General features: G+C 32.7%; 1 protein-coding gene and 1 pseudogene across 6 annotated transcripts in view; one reads left to right on the plus strand and one right to left on the minus strand.

Moving 5' to 3' along the window:
- stac (C2 and C2B_Munc13-like domain-containing protein staccato) overlaps positions 1-20,714 on the plus strand; it is a 2,073,982-nt gene that overhangs the window by 544,754 nt on the left and 1,508,514 nt on the right. The window lies entirely within an intron of this gene.
- Positions 1,949-2,042, minus strand: LOC137238976 (U6 spliceosomal RNA; annotated as a pseudogene).

The following is a 20,714-nucleotide window of genomic DNA, read 5'->3' on the forward strand; positions in this document are numbered from 1 at the left end:
TATTTTTGAAATACGTGATTCGTAGTCATAGTTTTTACACGCAGACCACAAAAAACCTGAAACTTTGCATCCTCACACAAAGTACCTACCCGTTTTTTATTTTATATTTATCTTAAAAATCGTTAAGGTATGTAGATCTGTTCACTATATATTTCTTATCTTATACATCCGATTATTCGGAGATTACGAACGGGATAAAATTATTGTTCAGCCCCATTCATGAAAGGTATGAAGTCTTCGGCACAGCCGAAGACAGTCCCGTTCTTACTTGTTTTTTATACCATTTTTCATATTTTCCAGCAATATTTTTATTAGATCTTATGTGTCATGCGATTTTCTGGGTGGCCTTTCCAGATGGGATCGTCATGATATTTATGAAGAATTTCTTTAATTTTTGTCAACATTTGTCACATGCATAACTTCTGGGGTTAATGCAAATATTAGATCTTTGAGAACTTGGGTACCTATTTTTTTTTTTTATTTTTAAATATGCTTACTCGAGTATTCATTATTCTTGACAAATTTGTCTCCTAAGGGACAACTGTCTTTTTCTCTTACAAGTCCTAGATTGCCGGCATTTTTAAGCCTGGTTGAATATTGTCCTAAGTCAATAACTTCCTCAACAATCTAGTTGCTTGTATTACGCTACAATTTTTCTATCCTTTTGGATGAAAGCGAGCGTGACATGTCTAATTGCAAATTTATTTATTAAGCGCTTTATTTATAATAAGGTTCTCTTTGTGACTTTTTATTTTCTTCATTCTGGCTGGTTTTAAGTTTCCGATCTTGTGGTAACTTTAGGTATTTTGCATATTTCCACTTACGTAAGGTTTTTAGTCAAGCATTATGTTGCGAAAGGTTCGTGGTATAAATCTTCTACCTTGACAGCTATTACTGTGAATTAGCAAATTCTTGAACTTAGACAGTGCTAATGAAGCTGTCTTAATAAATTCTTCTATTGAGCGAGGCATTTTGCAGTGATTTGTAATATTTACTGTTCTTATCGAAATTGGGTTGAATTTAGAGGATTTAGGGTGCTAAATTTGAATATTATATCAATAGCACGATTCCGCAAGTTGAAACTGCTAGCCAAACATCTGAAACGTTTGGGTTAATTTTTGGCTCTGGTTCAGCTGGTGGTTTATATTTTAATATTCTATTCTCTGATGTTTCAGAGTGTCTTTTTCCTGCCTCGTAACCAGCTATGGGGTTAATTTTTGTCCACGGAGGCATTTTAAAGAGATGATATAATTGAAAGAGAAAATTAAAGAGAAATTAGAAATTTATTCCTGCTTCTATGGGGGTGGGGGAGAAATGCTAATTTATGCTTATTTCTTTGTTTTTTATGTTTATAATATATAAAAAATTCCTTTTTATTTTTATTATCTTTTCTTATTTAGTTAGCATTATAAAAGTTATTATTAAAAAGTTTATTTATAAAAATTTTTATTCTTAAAGGAAAATTTGTTTAATTTAACATTTTTGACATTTTTACATTTTCTTACAAAATCTTCTGAATTTTTTTTTTTTTTTGTTCAGATGATGAATAGTTAAATACAGTTTATATATTTTTTGTTTAAAAATTAAAAATTAATTCCTATGCTATTTTCTTTTTTTCATTTTGTTTTCTCTTTTTGTATTTTGGTAAAACATCAGTAAACATTTCAAAAGCAATTTTTTTTTCACATTTAAGGAGTTTTATGAAAACGACCTAAGCACTTGATTTTGATTTTGTATGTCCTCTTCTGGGAACATAATTCAATAAGCAGTAAAAAAATTTTTTTTTTTTGTACAGCAAAAATATAATTTTTGCTTGTCAGTAGGCAGCCGCTAGGTCGCCCAATATTATTATTTTTTTTTTAAATAATGGTTAAAGAAATGACTTCATACTTAAGCTAGTGTATTTATTATACTTATAATTATCATGCTCCTCTTGTTTATCACCATTGAAAATGTGGTACGTTTCACGAGATCAGTGTCATTCTTGCTCTGGGGCTATGCTAATATCGTTCCAATTTTAATGTATTTTTCGTTGAAGTAATTGCCATAATATGCTAATCTTCGTGTATTTTCCGTTGAAGTAATTGCCACAATATGCTAATCTTCGTGTTTTTTCCGTTGAAGTAATTGCCACAATATGCTAATCTTCGTGTATTTTCCGTTGGAGTAATTGCCACAATATGCTAATCTTCGTGTATTTTCCGTTGAAGTAATTGCCACAATATGCTAATCTTCGTGTATTTTCCGTTGACGTAATTGCCACAATTTTTATTATTGGTGCCCGACTTTAACACCTTCTCTTTTTTTTTTCTTTTTACAAGGTTTAGGCTGTAATCAGCCAGAAAAATCCTGCCGGCTATGACATTAGGCTGAAAAATCAGCCAGTAGCATCAAAGGCAGGATCGCCATGTAGAAAGGTCCCTAACGCAATTAAAACAAAGAAGACTTCACTGCTTGGATTATGGTTCGAATTGTCTTTATTCAAATAATTCAGCCTATTTATATTAGATTATTCTAAACATATTCGCTGGACTCCCCAATTCATCCTACACCTCCACCGGTATCTTTAGCTCCAACAATAACAGTTACCGATACTGGGGTTGTTGCTAACGATACAAGTGTACCTGAAAAAAATAGTACGGGCTCGATAACCAACGCTATAACGGCCGCACCTTCCCAGCTCTCTGGTGCGCTATCCGCTACTCCTTTGCAGGTGACTGCCGTGCCACCTCGTAGGGCTGTATTTGTGTCCCGATTACACGCCTCGCTTACCGAAAATGACATTGCTCATTACGTTTGCTCTAAACTTGGTGTTGCACCCACTAGTAACATCAATGTGTATAAATTTAACTTTAAATATGAGAGAGACATCTCCTCATTTAAAATATCCCTTTCAGATGAATATTTCGATAAGGTACTTGATTCCTCTTTTTGGCCCAAGCATACTGTGGTTCACTTGTTCACGAGAAAGCCGAGGGCCGAACCTGTTTTATTACAGCCAAAAAACGGTATGACGAACACAGTAATAACGACATAAAAGTAATTGCTGATCTGTCCCGTCTTCTCATTAATTACCAAAATGTTCGTGGTTTACGATCAAAACTTGTTCCATTCTTCCTTAATTCTTTCAACTTTTCTGCAGAAGTTGTAGCTTTTACGGAGACCTGGCTAAAGCCTGATAATTACAATTCTGAGGTTTTTTCAAATAAATATGCTGTTTATCGGCGTGATCGCATCTCTAGAGCGGGAGGTGTCCTTATTGCTGTTGAATCTAACCTATCGTCTGAGTTGATTTCGCTGGACAATATCTCTCATATCGAATTCATAGCAGTTAGGCTTTCATTCGGTAGCTATAGCGTAATTGTTTGCTGTTCGTATATACCACCTCGTTCGGATATGGATGTTTATGCTAGTCATAGCTCGGCCATCTGTGATTTGCATTCGCAGTTGGGAGATAACGATCGACTTGTTGTTGTTGGTGACTTTAACTTGCCAACAGTTAGTTGGGTTAATATAAGTGATTCAAACTTTTTAACTCCCACTGCTCAACATGAGTTTCTCAATTGCTTGTTAGACTCATCTCTTTTACAGATTAACAATGTTCCAAATAGTGGAAATAAAATGCTGGATTTAGTATTTGTGGATGGCTCGGTGGGTACTGCCCTTACGCGAATACCACCTTTATCCCTTCCAGAAGACCCTCTTCACCCTACGCTAGAGATATCACTTGATATCAGCCTATCCCGTAGGATTCAAGTACAGTCTCGTCCCCGATCTAGATGCTTCTACAAAGCGAATTTCATTATGCTCAATGATCTGTTGGCTTCCCATGATTGGTCGGATCTCTATGCTTGCACTGATGTCGATTCGGCTATCTCTATATTTTACAGTACGCTTGATGGCTTCTTTGATACTTGCATTCCTACTCGCTATACCCTATGTTCGAATAAGCCCCCTTGGTTTTCAAGGCAACTTATCAGACTTAGTAACATTAAATCTAGGCTTTATAAGAGGTTCAAGAAATCTGGAGCATCTGCAGACCTCTCTAAATATCTAATAGCTCGTTATAAATTTCACCGTCTTAATCAGCTTTGTTATAAAAATTACTTGAGTTGTTGTAAAGCCCAATTTTTTAGAAATCCAAAAAAGTTTTACAGTTTCGTAAATTCAAAGCGGAAAACTTCTGGGTATCCTTCCTCATTAACCTTTGGAGGTAAAAAAGCTTGCACTGATGACGACGCTGTTGAACTATTTTCTGAGTTCTTTAAGTCCACGTATTCATCCAGTGGTTTTCATTCCGGTCAATATCTCTATCACTTAGATAGCTCAAATTACATTAGGAATCCTGCTATTGATGGTAATATTGTTCTTCAGAGTCTTCAATCTTTGAAGCCCACCTTTTCTCCGGGACCGGACGGTGTTCCTAGTTGCGTGCTTAGGTACTGCGCCGAAAACATGTATGAGCCTATTTTAAAATTATTTGAGCTATCTCTGGGATCTGCGTCATTCCCGGCACTTTGGAAACAGTCTTTTATTATACCCCTGCATAAAAAAGGTAGTAGGTCAAAAGTTGAAAACTACAGGGGTATTGCTAAACTTTCAGTCATTCCTAAAGTCTTTGAACAGATTGTCACCAGTCAACTGCAATATCAGTGTTCTAGTCTTTTATCTGCATGCCAACACGGTTTTATTCGTCAAAGGTCAACCACTACAAATTTGCTTGTATTCACCTCTATAGTTATGGAAGGATTTTTAGCGAACAAGCAAACGGATGTCATCTACATGGACTTCAGCAAAGCATTTGATACCGTCAACCATGAGTTGCTTATTCATAAGCTTGATTTACTGGGCTTTCCGTTTCACCTATTAATGTGGCTGAAAAGCTATCTTTCTAACCGGACCCAAAAAGTCCTGTTCAAGTGCAATCTGTCGGAATCGTTCGGAGTTTCCTCCGGCGTACCCCAGGGAAGTCATCTAGGCCCTTTGCTCTTTGCCCTTTTCATTAATGACTTGCCACAGACAATATTATATTCCCATACTATAATGTATGTGGATGATGTAAAACTTTGCTACACTTACTGTCCTACCGATTTGAGTTCCTTGGATCTTCTTCAGGCCGACTTGGACTCGTTCCAATGTTGGTGCACAACAAATTTACTAGCTTTAAACTGCTCTAAATGTAAGCATATGACATTTCACCGAGTGAAGCCAGCATTGAAATCTTATGTAATAGATGGTACGCCTTTGGAGCGTATATTTATTGCAAATGATCTAGGTGTCCTTTTTGATCCGAAATTGAATTTTAACATGCATATTTCATCTATAGCCAACAAAGCTTTGGGTTTACTTGGATTTGTTAAAAGATGGGCTAAAGAGTTCGATGATCCGTACCTCACTAAGGTTCTTTACACATCGCTGGTTCGTCCAATACTCGAGTATTGCTCATGCGTTTGGTCCCCTGTTTCTCAAAAGCATATAAAGCGTCTTGAGTCAGTTCAAAAGCAATTTTTGATATTTGCATTGCGCGGCCTTAATTGGGACTCAAGTCTCCACCTTCCTCCATACAGAAGTAGACTTCTTCTTATTAACTTACCCACTCTGGAAACTCGGAGAATATTACTGGGGGTATTGTTCATCCATAAGCTCATTATTGGAGAAATTGATTCCGCGGACCTCCTCAGCCGCTGGTTTTTTGCGGTTCCCCCTAGAGTATCCAGACACTACGTTCCTTTCTATTTACCCCTTTGTCGACGAAACTTTGCTAAAAATAATCCTCTTCTTATCTGGTGCGCGCACTACAATGACTTGTATAGCTGCATCAGTCTTGAATGTACTTTTGCCACTATACGTAATGCAATACTTGCCTATCTAATTTAAGAGATACAAGCTAATTTAATTTGCCGGCATTTTATTCCTTCGATAAAAAACGGGAACTATTTCGCTTAAGGATGGAGGAACATTTATCAACATGTATAATTAAGAAGGAACAAGACAGTACTGTGTTGATTGGAATCTGGTGCATTCCAACAACGTAAAAAACATGCTTTTTCATGAGTCACTGACCGGAATCGTATGCATTCCGACAGTATAATTTTATGGGTCAGGCATCGAGCTGATTGGAATCCGGTGCATTCCAACAACACAGGTCATGTTACTTTTTTATGCCTTGTGATGGCGTATCCTCATTACACTACTCTTAGCACTGCCGGATTCCCATGACATGCTGATTGGAATCTTGTTGCATTCCAACAGGGAGATTGGAATCCACTGCATTCCGATATCATGCTGAGCGGAATCTGATGCATTCCGCCAGTATAAGATTTCGGCATAAGATCTTATTTCTACTCATATTTCTCATTATTATTATATGTTGAAATTAAATAGTAATGTTCATTAATATTTCTTTGTTTGTAATATAACATTGTTGAAATCTCGATATATCTTAAATTTTATCTTTTGAGTTGTATATTTATATATCTTTTATATTATGCAGTCGACCATAGTTTGTCGTCGACTTTAAATAATAAATAAATAAATAAATAAATAAATAAATAAATATCTATTTACATTTAAGCTTACATACTTACATACATAACTACCTTAAACATACATACTTACATACCTACATACTACTCGGCACAAAATATGTACCTACATATATGAGCTGCAAATTTATGGGAAATGCTAACCTTGCAAGTTGCAGGAATGCAAATTGTTGGGATTCAAATTCGTTTGGTTGTGTGTTGTACACGTCTGTTTATTAATGGCTGTGTCAGCATTAATTCTCAAATGCATTTTTATGTGTTGATGAACATTTAGACAATTTTTGTAGCAGGTTAGAATATTAGACTGATTTAAATATTTTGGATTAAATTGAATTGTTGGCTGCTTACACTACAGTAATTAAAAGATTTCTCGCAGTCGTCTGTCCAATTGAAAATTACATTTTTCTTACTAAGTCTTGTTAGTATCCTGGCGTATTCCGCGAAATTTGGTATGAATCTTCTATAATAATTACAAAATGTGACAAATCTTTTTGCTTCATCGGCATTTTTGGGATTTGGGTAGTTTTGAACAATTTTAAATTTGCTTGGGTCTGGTAAAATTCCAGTACTTGTGTATTTATGTCCAAGATAAGTGACTTCTTGGCTGAAAAATAGGCATTTGTCCGGATGTAATTTGAAATTATATTTCCTACATGTGGAGAATACATCCCGTAAATTTTTAATCATGTGTTTTTCAGAGCGTCCCAACACCACTAAATCGTCCATGTACAAGAATGCTTGTGATGGTTTTAGACCTGCGAATGCCAATGTCATCATCCTCTGGAATGAGTTTGGCGCTACTTTGAGGCCATAAGGTAATCTCTTGAACCGATAAGTACCGTTGTCTGCTGTAAAGGATGTTATATCTCTTGATACTGGGTTGAGTTCTATTTGGTGAAATCCTGACATTAAATCTAGGCATGAGAAATATTTTGCTCTTCCCAATTGATCCAGAATATCATCTATTCTAGGCAAAGGGAATTTATCAGCCGTTAATTTTTTATTTATTTGTCTGAAATCGACCACTAATCTCCACCTTTTTTCTTCTTTGCCCCGAAGAGATTTTTTAGGTAAATAAATAGGGCTGTTGTACTCCGACGTTGATGGTTCAATAATATCATCTTGAATTAGTTTATTTACTTGTTTATTTATTTCATTCTTATGTGCTTGGTGGTGCTAGTCTATAATTTTTAATGTACACAGGAGTGTTATCCTTCAGATGGAACTTTTGTTTGTAGAAGTTGTTGGTCGTAATTGGTTCTGTTTCTAATGAGAATATATCAATGAATTCTGAGCATAATGTGTTGAGTGATTTACTAGCGAATCGTGGGAAATTTTTATTTAATCTTTCTAACTTTTCTTTACTATTATCTTTACATTGAGGTGTATTTTCAATTATTACATAATCCTCTAAACTTTCTGTTTTGATGTCGTAATCTTGAATGATTGCATGTTTATCTGTTGTAATTATGATTCTGATTAAAGCTTGATTTGAGTTTACTATAGTGTTGGCTAAAAAAATGCCCTTAGTCAATTCTTGATGAGGCACTAATAGCTCCTTATTGTGACTATTGATATGAACCTGTCTAACTACTTCAGCTCTAGCGGGTATTGTAATGCTATTAATTGTTGGTTTATTTGTCATTTGTATAACTATATTTTCTGGGTAGTCATATGGTCTTAATATTAGGCTGTCCCCAATCTTATTATAATCTAATATGCAATTATATTTTTCAATGAAGTCGAGTCCCAAAATCCATCACATGGGATTGGGAAATTGTCTTCTACTATGTAAAACTTATGTCGTATTAAAAGACTATCATCTGTTAGATCTGCTTTTACTGTTCCAAGTGTGCTTGTTATGCCTCGGCCTATACCTTTTAAATCTGTGATTTGTGAGTTATTTAATGTGACATTACTGTCAATTTGACCCTTCTTTATTATTGAGATATCCGCTCCTGTATCTATCAGGAACGTCGAAGTTGACTTATTTAGGGTAGTATTGGAAGATATGTAGCTGTTTAGATGCAAGTTGAATGTGCATACAGATCGTCAACATATTTTGTTAACAAACGGGGCTTTTGAGACGCATCCTCTTCAAATTTTGTTAACAATTCCTCCATTACTATGTTTGCTATGACCGGCGATGCCGGTGACCCCATCGGCATTCCTACACGCTGTTCATATATTTTATTGTTGACTTTAAAATACCAATTTTCTTTAATACAAAAACGTACGACTCCCAAGAACAGTTCTTTGGTCAGAGTTGTATGGGGTTCTATCAGATTCCATTTGGACGATATAATTTCCAAGGCATGATCCACAGGAATACTGGGAAATATGGAAATAACATCGAATGATATAAGACTCTCATCGTCAAATATGTGCGTGTCTTTTATTTTATTATTGAATTCAATAGGGTCTTTGACATTATATTTTGATGATTTCGTAATATTTTTGAGGACGTTAACAATATATTTACATAAACTGTACGAAGGGGAGTTAACAGACGAACAAATGGGTCTAGTAAAAATGTTGAGAAATTTTATAAAGTTATAATGAGAGTGAATATTTTTAACTCATTGTAAACGAGTAATAAATGCTAGTATATATCAAAAGAAAGGTAATTTGATTACTTTTCTTTCGGTACTACTATCGTTTAAATCTATATCTGATGTTTTAAAATTTTTGGAAAATAAAAGATACATGTATATAGCTGGGGAAAACTTGGTAAAATTTTGTAAAGTTGTAAGAAAAGTTTATGTTTATTACTCCTTGCAAATGAGTTTCAAGTTTAAGCATATACCAAAAGAAATATAATTAAATTATTGTACTTTTGATAGTACTGTCAATCGAATCAAAAAGTTGTTTTCAAAATTTTTTATATTTTAGAAAAACACCTCTGTAGTAAGAAATTTGTTTGTAAAGTTATACAAGTATTTTTCATTCATTGTGGCTTTTTGTTAAAAATAAATGACAGGCTCTCCGACAAATATCAAAGTTTCTTAAATCGAGTGATGAAAAAGCTAATAATTCCTTTATAATAATAGAATTAAAAAGATACTTATCACAATAATCCTTGGTTTTAATTGATTTGAAAAATCTAGCTGACAGGCTCTCTGACAAATATCAAAGTTTCTTAAATCGAGTGATGCAAAAGCTAATAATTCCTTTATTAAATAATAGAATTAAAAAGATACTTATCACAATAATCCTTGGTTTTAATTGATTTGAAAAATCTAGCTTATCGATTGAATGATTTTAAATGGAATTGCCCTTTTAGAAGTTCGACCTAATCAGCTTTGATATTTTATCAATTATCGAACTAATTACTTTGATAAATAAAAAAATGTCATTTTAATGTCAAAAATCCGAATATTACGCTGTTATTCAAAGTTATTTTATTTCAATGTTATTTTTATTTCTTTTTTAATTTATAAAAAAATATTATAGTTTAGTAAATACTTAAAAAAAGATTGTGATTACAAATAACGCTGGTCGACGGCCAAAATTTACCAGAGACGCCGTTATGAAATTCGTATGTAAAACCACCCCCTGATTTCGAAAATCGAGTTTATTTTTGATTCTATGGTACCGTTTTTGAGATATTTGCAATTTACCGTTATTCGAAAAAACCAAAAAGATGGCTCCCTTTAATTACGTATATCTCACGAACGGGTCAAGCAATTGCTAATAAGTTTACAGAATCGGAAAGACGACAAAATTTGCTATAAATGCATCATACATTGTTTTTTGCTCAACCATATAGTTTTCGAGATATTAGCTCATCATTTCAGATTTTTGTTTTTTTTTTATGAAAAAATATGAAAAAAATTACTTTTTGCGAGGGCAGCATTCCAAAACCACAACTTTTTTTCCAAATATTTTTTATTTACATAAAGCTCTGTTTAATTAGAAAAAAGATAAGCTATCATCGAAGAAAATCGATGCAAAACTACGTAAGTTATAAGCGATCAAATAAAAATACCCAGGTTGCGCAATTTCAACGTATACCTCAAAACGTATGTATGGTATAAAGAAGAGTGAAATATCTAGCTATGCTCTGTTTCTATTTAGTTAAAATTGACCATATTTTTAACTTTTTTTTTAATTTATTTATGTTTGTACTATATTCTAACAATCTTTATCTTAATTTTATTTTACTATGTAGTCCAAATAATTATGTGTTCGACTTTGACGCTTATTCAGTTTAGGATCGGTTTCTCTTATGAGAAACCAGCAGTAATCACCCATCATTGCGACGTCCCAGAATCGATTTTCAATTAATTTCATTTGCGGATGAAACCTTTCGCCATGTTCGTCACTTTCGTCGCCAAGATTTGCCGGAAAAAAGCTCAAATGTGAGTGCAGAAAGTGAATTTTTAACGACATATTTACGCCTGGAAAGAAAATATTAGTTAGGTAAACAAGTATAGAATTTTGGGAAATTAATTTTAATAAGCCTTTAATATTTACCCATTTTCGCATAATTATTGATTAAGTCGTTCACTATCTGCTCGTAGTTAGGGCTTTTGTGTCTACCGAGAAAAGAAGCAACGACGTTTTCAAAGGATTCCCACGCTGCTGCCTCAACTGATGAGAGTAGTCCTTTGAATTGATTATTGTTGATCAACTTTTTTATTTGTGGTCCGACAAAAATACCTTCCGTATATTTTTGGTAAGCTTTTCCGATCTATTCTGAACTAGTGCAAATAAAACAATTTATTTCACCTTACAGCTCGACGTTTCGCCAAATTTCCTTGGCTTCTTCTGGAGCAATTCTGTATTTATTAACAATTAATTTCAGAGGAGTACAACATCAAAAATTTATTTGAATTAAAAGAGAGATTGAAAGATACGATCATTAGCCATGAAGATGTTTTGGTATCCTTTGATGTTATCTCCCTCTTTACCAACATACCGACGAACTTAGCTATAAAGATAATCATGAAAAAATGGGACAAGATTCAAAACAATACCAACATACCGAGGAAAAAATTTCAAAGTATTTTAGAGTTTTGCTTAAAGGACAACAATTATTTTATATGCAACAATAATATATACAGTCAGTCTTTTGGAATGCCGATGGGTAACCCCCTTTCCCCCACGATCGCGGATATAATAATGGATGATCTTATAAATAGCACATACTCGGAGCTCAAAAAGCAGCAGAAAGGCATTAAGTTCATTGTAAAGTATGTGGATGACATAGTTGCCATTATCCAAAGAGATGATGCAAATATCATACTTATAACGCTGAACCAATACCATAACAGACTACAATTCAAGATGGAAATGGAAAAACACAACAGCATACCTTTTCTAGATGCCCGCATACATTAAACAAACAATAACTTAATATTAGACTGGTACTCTAAGCCAACAGCGTCTGGGCGCCTAATAAACTTTTTTTCATCACAACCACGAAAATATAAAATTAACACCGCCAAAAACCTCATACACAAAATCTTGACTATAAGCCATCAGCAATTTCATGACGACAACATAAAGAAAATACAAATGACGCTTAAAAGAAATAATTATCCTGACTACCTTATATCTGACCTTATAGAACAAAAATTAAATCAAATTCAACAAAACCAATCACTAGCAACAACAACAAACAATGAAACAAAACAATATCACAGTGTCACTCATATTCCCAGGCTAACAGAAAATTTAACACAAGACGTAGTTAAACAACAGAACATCAAAATAGCTTACAAATCCAACCACACATTATCAAGATGCTTTACAAAAACAAAAACCCCTATAAACAGAGAACAACAAAGCAATGTGGTTTACAAAATAGAATGCAAAGGGAATAACGAAGAAAAATGCAACAAAGTTTATATAGGAACAACTATGCGCGCTTTGGGTACACGATTAGCCGAACATGAAGCTGATATTAGGAAACAAAAACAAAATACAGCTCTCTCACAACACGTAATAACACACAACCACGTCGCTGACTTCGAAAACACGAAAATAATAGACAAAGAAGCTAGAGAGAAAAAAAGATACACCTTGGAAAGCCTACGAATTTTGCAAAATAGGGAAAAGACTATGAATAAGAAAGAGGACACAGATGGTATCGCTGCCACTTACATATTATGTTTATAACATTTTACTTTTAGTTTGACAAGTGTACCACAGTAGAAGGTATCGTTTTATTTTATATTTTTAATCTTCTATATTTTTTAACCTTTGTTCTTGTAAATTATGTTTTATTTCTTTAATTTAATGCCGTAATTCAAATGTAAGTGAAAATTTGAAAACTATGTTAAATGTTAATATGTGTAATTGTGATAATTCCAAATTAATGTTGTTGTTTTGTGTTTTTATTGTTAATAAATACAGAATTGCTCCAGAAGAAGCCAAGGAAATTTGGCGAAACGTCGAGCTGTAAGGTGAAATAAATTGTTTTATTTGCACTAGTACAGAATAGATCGGAAAAGCTTACCAAAAATATACGAAAATCAATAAATCGATCGGAAACCAATATATAAAAAATACCTTCCTTTATCTTGGCTTGAGAAATATCTGGAAAAATTGTTTTCAAATAGTCGAATGCTTAGCCTTCTTTGTCCAAAGCCTTAACAAAGTTTTTAATGGAACCGAGCTTGATGTGTAAGGGTGGAAGTATGATTTTCTCTTTCTTGACAAGAGGGGTGTATTTGATGTTATCCACACCAACGGTAAACTCGACTCTTTCCGGCCAATCCTTTCTGACGTAGTGTTCCTTACGAGCTCGGCTATCCCACTTGCAGAGGAAGCAGCAGTGCTTGGTGTAGCCACTTTGTAGACCGCATAGCATTGCAACGACTTTGAGATCAGAACATATTTTCCAATCACGCTCTTCATATTTGATCAATTTGAGTAGTTTTTGCATTTCCTCGTAGGTTTCCTTTGTATTTACTGCATGTGCTAGCGGGATAGAAGGCTTTTTGTTACCAATATGCAATAATACAGCCTTTAAACTCAGTTTATTGCTGTCTATGAACAATCGCCACTCTTTTGAATCATATGTTTGACCAAACTCTTTGAATAAACCAGGAATGCCGTTGCAGCAGCATATACTGTCTTTCTTGGTATAGTGTTTGGAAAATGGTTCGTGGCGAGTTCTAAAATATATCACTTTAACATCGGATGATACAAATTTAAATTGTTGCATACGAGAAGTGTGGATCTCGGCCTTTTCCTTGGATAGTTCCAAATCTCTTATCCAATCATTAAGTTGTGCTTGAGATAGAACGTTTCTCATGCGAAATTCAGTACAACTCGATTCCCGCACTCAGATGTTACTGTTGACAATGGAACTGGATCCGCAACTGCCGTTGAATGTAGTACTAGTAATGTCACTGTAGGTACGCTGGCATAGGTTACTCTTCTTGATCTTCCAACGCCAAGTACTTTTGTTTGACAAATATAACACTCTATTGAATGGCAAGTAGGTTCTCTCCATATCATTGGTGTATAAAATTTTATTTGTTGTCCGGATTCCGACTGAATCAATTCAACTCGACACGATGTACACAAAGTGTTCGGTGTCCATGGTTTTTCAGCATTTTTAGGCTCAATGCCAAAATACTTGGAGTATAAAGTTTTGATGTGATCTGAGAACACTCGTCGTCGCCTTATGATAGTATATTGGCCACACATGAAACAGAACATATCTGGATCGTTATTACACTCAAATTCTCGCGTCCTTTTACTCATTATATTTTTTTTACTAAATCACGGTTTTGAAATTTGACTTATGAACTGAATTATCTCCGGCGAGCCTTGCAGATGTTATGAAGTTTCAAGGCGCATTAACTCATATTTATACTCGGAACAAGAATAAAATTTAAAAAATCAAATCTTACCTATACGGAAAGGTTCCTTTTTATACGAAGCCGGGAAAAGAAAATACTACCTGCTTTAGGTGTAGGCTTTAAACATTTTCTGTGTCTTATAATTTTGAAAATCTACCTGCATACTTACCCATAAGTGACGGAAATACATGTTTATAACTACATGCCTACAGCAGCTTTCGAACCCAACCACTCTTCCTTTCGATGCAACCACTCTACCTACTATAAAACAATTCGAGTATTAAAAGTACTATTTGATTTATTTAAAGAAAAAGTATTATCATTGTTATGGTGTTATTCGTTTATCCGGATAATATCCAATTTGCACTTTATACCTTTAATATATGTATGAATACATACATTGAAGTTGCGTAACCTGGGTATTTTTATTTGATCGCTTATAACTTACGTAGTTTTGCATCGATTTTCTTCGATGATAGCTTATCTTTTTTCTAATTAAACAGAGCTTTACGTGAATAAAAAATATTTGGAAAAAAGTTGTGGTTTTGGAATGCTGCCCTCGCAAAAAGTAATGGATAATTTTGTATAGGCAGTGTGCGGATTTTATCCACTTTCCCCTTGAGCGAGTCGTATACGTGTGATCGCGCATCCTTCTCACACTTATACCAAAGTGCCATAAAGAAAAATGCATAGTTGCTGCTCTCTAACAGAAAATTTCCCATAACACCGGGTTGTATTTTTGTAGAGATGCCATATCGGAAAAATTTTATCTCCAAAAAAATGCCCAAAATGTTTACAAAATACCCAAAAAATACCTTAAAAAAAACTCCATAATACCCAAAAAATGTCCAAACTTTTTTTTTTAATTTTTAATGAAAACGTTTATTTAATAATATAAAAATTCATTTACAATTGTTCTAAAGGCTGTTTTATCATAAAATGTTAAGAATACATCTGTTAAAAGGACTTTTAACATTAAATTTGTCTTCATCGCATATAAATTTTAAGATAAAACGGTCTTAAAGTTATTAAATAGCATAAATAATAATTATTTGTAATCACAATCTTTTTTTAAGTATTTACTAAACTATAATATTTTTTTTATAAATTAAAAAAGAAATACAAATAATATTGAAATAAAGTAATTTTGAATAACAGCGTAATATTCAGATTTTTGACATTAAAATGACATTTTTTTATTTATCAAACTAATTAATTCGATAATTGATAAAATATCAAAGCTGATTAGGTCGAGCTTCTAAAAGGGCAATTCCATTTAAATCATTCAATCGATAAGCTAAATTTTTCAAATCAATTAAAACCAAGGATTATTGTGATAAGTATCTTTTTAATTCTATTATTATAAAGGAATTATTAGCTTTTTCATCACTCGATTTAAGAAACTTTGATATTTGTCGGAGAGCCTGTCATTTATTTTTAACAAAAAGCCACAATGAATGAAAAATACTTGTATAACTTTACAAACAAATTTCTTACTACAGAGGTGTTTTTCTAAAATATAAAAAATTTTGAAAACAACTTTTTGATTCGATTGACAGTACTATCAAAAGTACAATAATTTAATTATATTTCTTTTGGTATATGCTTAAACTTGAAACTCATTTGCAAGGAGTAATAAACATAAACTTTTCTTACAACTTTACAAAATTTTACCAAGTTTTCCCCAGCTATATACATGTATCTCTTATTTTCCAAAAATTTTAAAACATCGGATATAGATTTAAACGATAGTATTACCGAAAGAAAAGTAATCAAATTACCTTTCTTTTGATATATACAAGCATTTATTACTCGTTTACAATGAGTGAAAAATATTCACTCTCATTATAACTTTATAAAATTTCTTAACATTTTTACTAGTTACATATATGTGTATCTAAATTTTAAAAAAATTTCAGAAATCGTTTATCAATTTTAACCATAGTAGCACCGAAAGAAAAACAAAAGACTTACAACTTATCGCCATTAAATTTCATAAAAACTGCGTTTAAGTAGGGCACACTCTCTAGAAATTGCGGTATTGGTTTACAAATACCTCTTTTGGGCAAGCAATTGACAAACGCGTATGTTTTGCCAAAATATTTTGAGCAAACGTTCGAACACTTGGGAAGGCTGTCGTTCCTTACTTTGCATACTTCGGGAACCTTCTTTTTTAGGCTGAAATTTCGTATTAAAATATTTAAAACGCATGCATTTTTCCCCTTTTTATTTAATATAACTATGAAAGTAATTGAGTCGTATCCGTTAATATGAAATCTATAGAAATTAGAAAATTTCTTAAGATGTTTCAATCTGGTAGCTTGTTTTTGATGAAACTGTCAATGTACACGCAAAAGTCAAGTGGCTAATGTCACTTAAATGGAACTACCTCCATTTTTTGTATCATGTTTCGGGTTTTGTAGCTCCCCTATTTTCAATGTTACTCCTCCCGTAACTGGTACATAGGAACTGAAAGTGAATTTTCGATTACAAATCTATACTTAAATAAAGACTTTAAATCGGTGATTACAAAGATAAATAGAGGAATTTAAGGTCAATTATTATAAGTGACTTTATGTGTGCAATAATACTTACTAGTATCGGCTGTGGTCGAAATTCGACCAACTTGTATTTTTTCAACTCAGTCTGTGCATCCAATGTTGGGGGTGCAATAATGCGTTAATAGTTAAGCAGTGAGTGGAAATATAGCAAACTGGTCTAACTTACTTAAATTTTTCATTAAAATTTCGAATTTGATCTAAGACGTTATACATTTGATTGCATTTTCTTAAGTTTTCTACAAACTTTTCAAATAAAATTATAACGTTTTGGTATGGAGCTCCTTAAACAAAAATAAAATAAATATGTCAATTCAAATGAAACTGACATAGAATTCTGGTGAAATTACTTGAAATTGCATTGAAAAATAGCTTTTTCCACACCAATCGGGAGGTACGCCGTTGGCACGCTACCGAAGTTAGTTTTGGGTGCTCGGTTCCCTAGTATGCCTATAGCACCCATATATGTACATATATCGCCCATTTACTTCAGTGGTGTCATAATTCAAAAAACACACGAACTTTTAGTTAAAAACGAAGAAATGTTCTAAAGGAATTTAGCCTGTTTCACACCACCCGTTACGTATGCAATTGGCGCTTTACCGAGTTTAGTTTTATATAAATACATATGCAATATGTTAGTGTGACACAAAACGAAAATTTCGAATAGAATAGAGGATACCTTCATAAAAAATAAAATAAAAATATAAAAAATATGTAATGGGAAAGATGTCAGAGTTTACTAAAAAATTTTAAATGAAAGAAAAAATAAAGTACTTAAACTGCAAAAAAATTAAGTGAAGTGAATAAACAGTTCCATATAAAAACGCAATAAGTGCACTTAGACTTTCATTCGGGTTTTAATGTTAGCATTATGGAAATATGAAGATTCTAATTTTCGGATATTTAGTTTTGGGCTTTCCATTGAGATCTGTATACGTAATTAATTTATATTAAATTTGTAAACACTCCATTTCATAATTATATATGACCATATCTACCATAAAATATAGTATGTGAAATTAGAAAGAAAAGAAAAACAAACAAAAACATTGTAATTAGTCACGCAAACATATTTACTAAAATAAAATTAATTTTATAACTTTAAGCGACTTAAACAAATTGGGGTTATGGACCTAAGCATCCGATTCATGGGCATATAGCCTAATAATAAATATAGTAGGTAATATACGGCCTATGCAATACGGCCAATATTATGCCGGTTGCCGTTTAGACCTAAAATCAAAAACGTTTTTGGGACGTTTTTTTTCGTTTAATATACAACTTGAAATTTTCTGATTCAGTCAAGTTGCATTTAAATAATAATAAACAAGTTGAAATAAAAGAATATATACATAATAGAATAAAATAAGAAATAAAATAAATTAGCCTAAAAGACAATAGAAAAAATTTAATGTTATATTTTTGTAGCAAATTTATTTTTTTTGTTCAGTATAAGACGTACTTTATCTAAAACAAGGATTAAATCTGCAAATGCAAAAACATTTTCGAACAAATTAGCCATTAATTTTTATAAATAAATTTAGTTAGTTTCAACAAAAGTTTACTCATTATTTGTGATTTCATGTTTTTTTGAAAGCCAATAAAATAAAAAACAAAGAATCTGTTAAATAAAGACCTATGTATTTACTTTAAGTGAAATTTGCCACATAAATTTAGTTAGTTTCAACAAAAGTTTACTCATTATTTGTGATTTCATGTTTTTTTGAAAGCAAATAAAATAAAAAACAAAGAATCTGTTAAATAAAGACCTATGTATTTACGTGTAAGTGAAATTTGCCACAAAAAATGGCCCGGTCAAAATTTAATTCTATTTAAGATTTTTTTGTACGCTACACATTATTTTGGAACAATTTTTTAGGATTTTGGTAGAAGCCACTATAGGTAAGTGGCAACAATGGGAAACAATGTTTTATTCTTTCACCGTCTGGCGCGTACGCATATGTATGTAGGTGAAACATTTGAGCAACACAACTACGCAGCTTTTCGAATTTCGAATTCAGGTTTGTGTCTTAGAGCACATACATAATTGGTCGTACAGATGGTGCGCTTTTGTGCACGAAAATAAATTTCGATATTTGGAGATTGTTCGAATTTACAAAAAACTCTTTCTATTAATTATAAACAAATATAGTAATATTTGTTAAGAAAAATAGGCCTATAAACCGCGGATGATCCATACGAATCGATTCATATAACTTTTAAATGATTTTACGTATGCTAAGTATGCGAAACAGTCTGTCAATTGATTGTATGGAAATTTTGCTAGCGTGTTAATATATAGATAGTTCGGTTATAATATATTCCTTAATCCACCTGGTTCATAAACCATATAATATATTTTATTTATTGTACTTAACGTATTATCTTATTATAAAGCCTTATGTCAGCCGTTTTAAGCTTTAAATAAAACATCCTAATAGAACAAGTAGTATCTTATAATAAGGCCTTATGTAAGCCTTGTTTTATTTGGTCTGTAAGGCTTATAATAAAATTTTTATATTCTACCTAGTAATTTATAATAATTCCTTATCTAAGACTTATTCTATATGCGCTATAAGTCTTATTAGCAGAAAAACAAGGAGTATTACAAGAAGGTAGCCGTACAAATAATATTTCTTATAGAATGATGGCCTGATTCCTTAGCCCGTTTTTCCAAATGAAATAAGCCTTATATAAGGTTAAAATTTTGCTGGGTAGTTTATAATTACAATGTAGTAGTATATATACGAAAAGATTTAGGACTTTCTCTAAAAATTTTTTAAAAAGAAAGTGTAACTTTCTTCCGTCTCACAAAAACCGAGGCCCTTGTGCGATTTTCGATCCTTAGATTTTCATTTTTGTGTTTAACAGAGCATATTATTCCTTGAAAATAAAATATTACTTCTTATGTTTAAAATATTTTTCTCTTTCAGAAAAGGTATCGGTTTAGCAACAGTGAAATGTATATGACATCCCTAAATAAAATAAGTTTATTCATGTTTTTGTTGCATGACGTAATAACGACAAGGTATCTACGCAGTGACAGCTTATTTTGAAAACTCCCTTACAATACGAAGGACGAGAGAAGGGGGAAGAATATAAGAGGTCGTTTTGCGAAAAAGTGTTTTATCTAGTACTTCTTGGTATTCAAGCACTAAATCCAAAATGGTGACGAAATAGGATTTAATTGTTTATGAAAATAAATATATATAAGCATACGTTGTATGGGATTAGCGTGTTGGCTTTCATATCGGCAGTCGTAAAATCAAGTCCATGGAAAACTATCATCCAAAAAGGTTTTTTTTAAGTGAGGTTGTGCCTCAGCAATGGTGTTACAAGTCCGTCGATTGTATTCCTGCCATGAAAAGCTTCTCCGAAAAATTCACCAGTCTAAGCGGATACCTTATAGAGCTGGCATTTAATAGGGGGACTCATGAAAGCATATAAACTTATAAGGTGTAAAATTATATCCATTTACACACGCTGTTATATGAACGCACCAAGTAGTACTCTTGATAAACTTGATTGTTTATCAGCGATATTATTGCCAAACAAAATTTTGTTGATTGTTATACAAATTAAACAAATGCCAAGATTAAGTGAAAAATCAAAACTAAAACGCCTTTGCTTGCTGATGTTGGAGATTTCTGATGAAAATGCCTGCTGTAATGTCTGCAACGTTGCATTCCTTTGAGTTTACCGCGTTTACATAATGAAATGTGCGCGTAAATTTATACAAATTGTGTAAATGATTTTTCATACAAACTTTGACAGCTCGTTTACGCACTAGA

The sequence above is a fragment of the Eurosta solidaginis genome, chromosome 1 (genome assembly GCF_040869045.1).
Source record: "Eurosta solidaginis isolate ZX-2024a chromosome 1, ASM4086904v1, whole genome shotgun sequence".
NCBI lineage: Eukaryota > Metazoa > Arthropoda > Insecta > Diptera > Tephritidae > Eurosta > Eurosta solidaginis.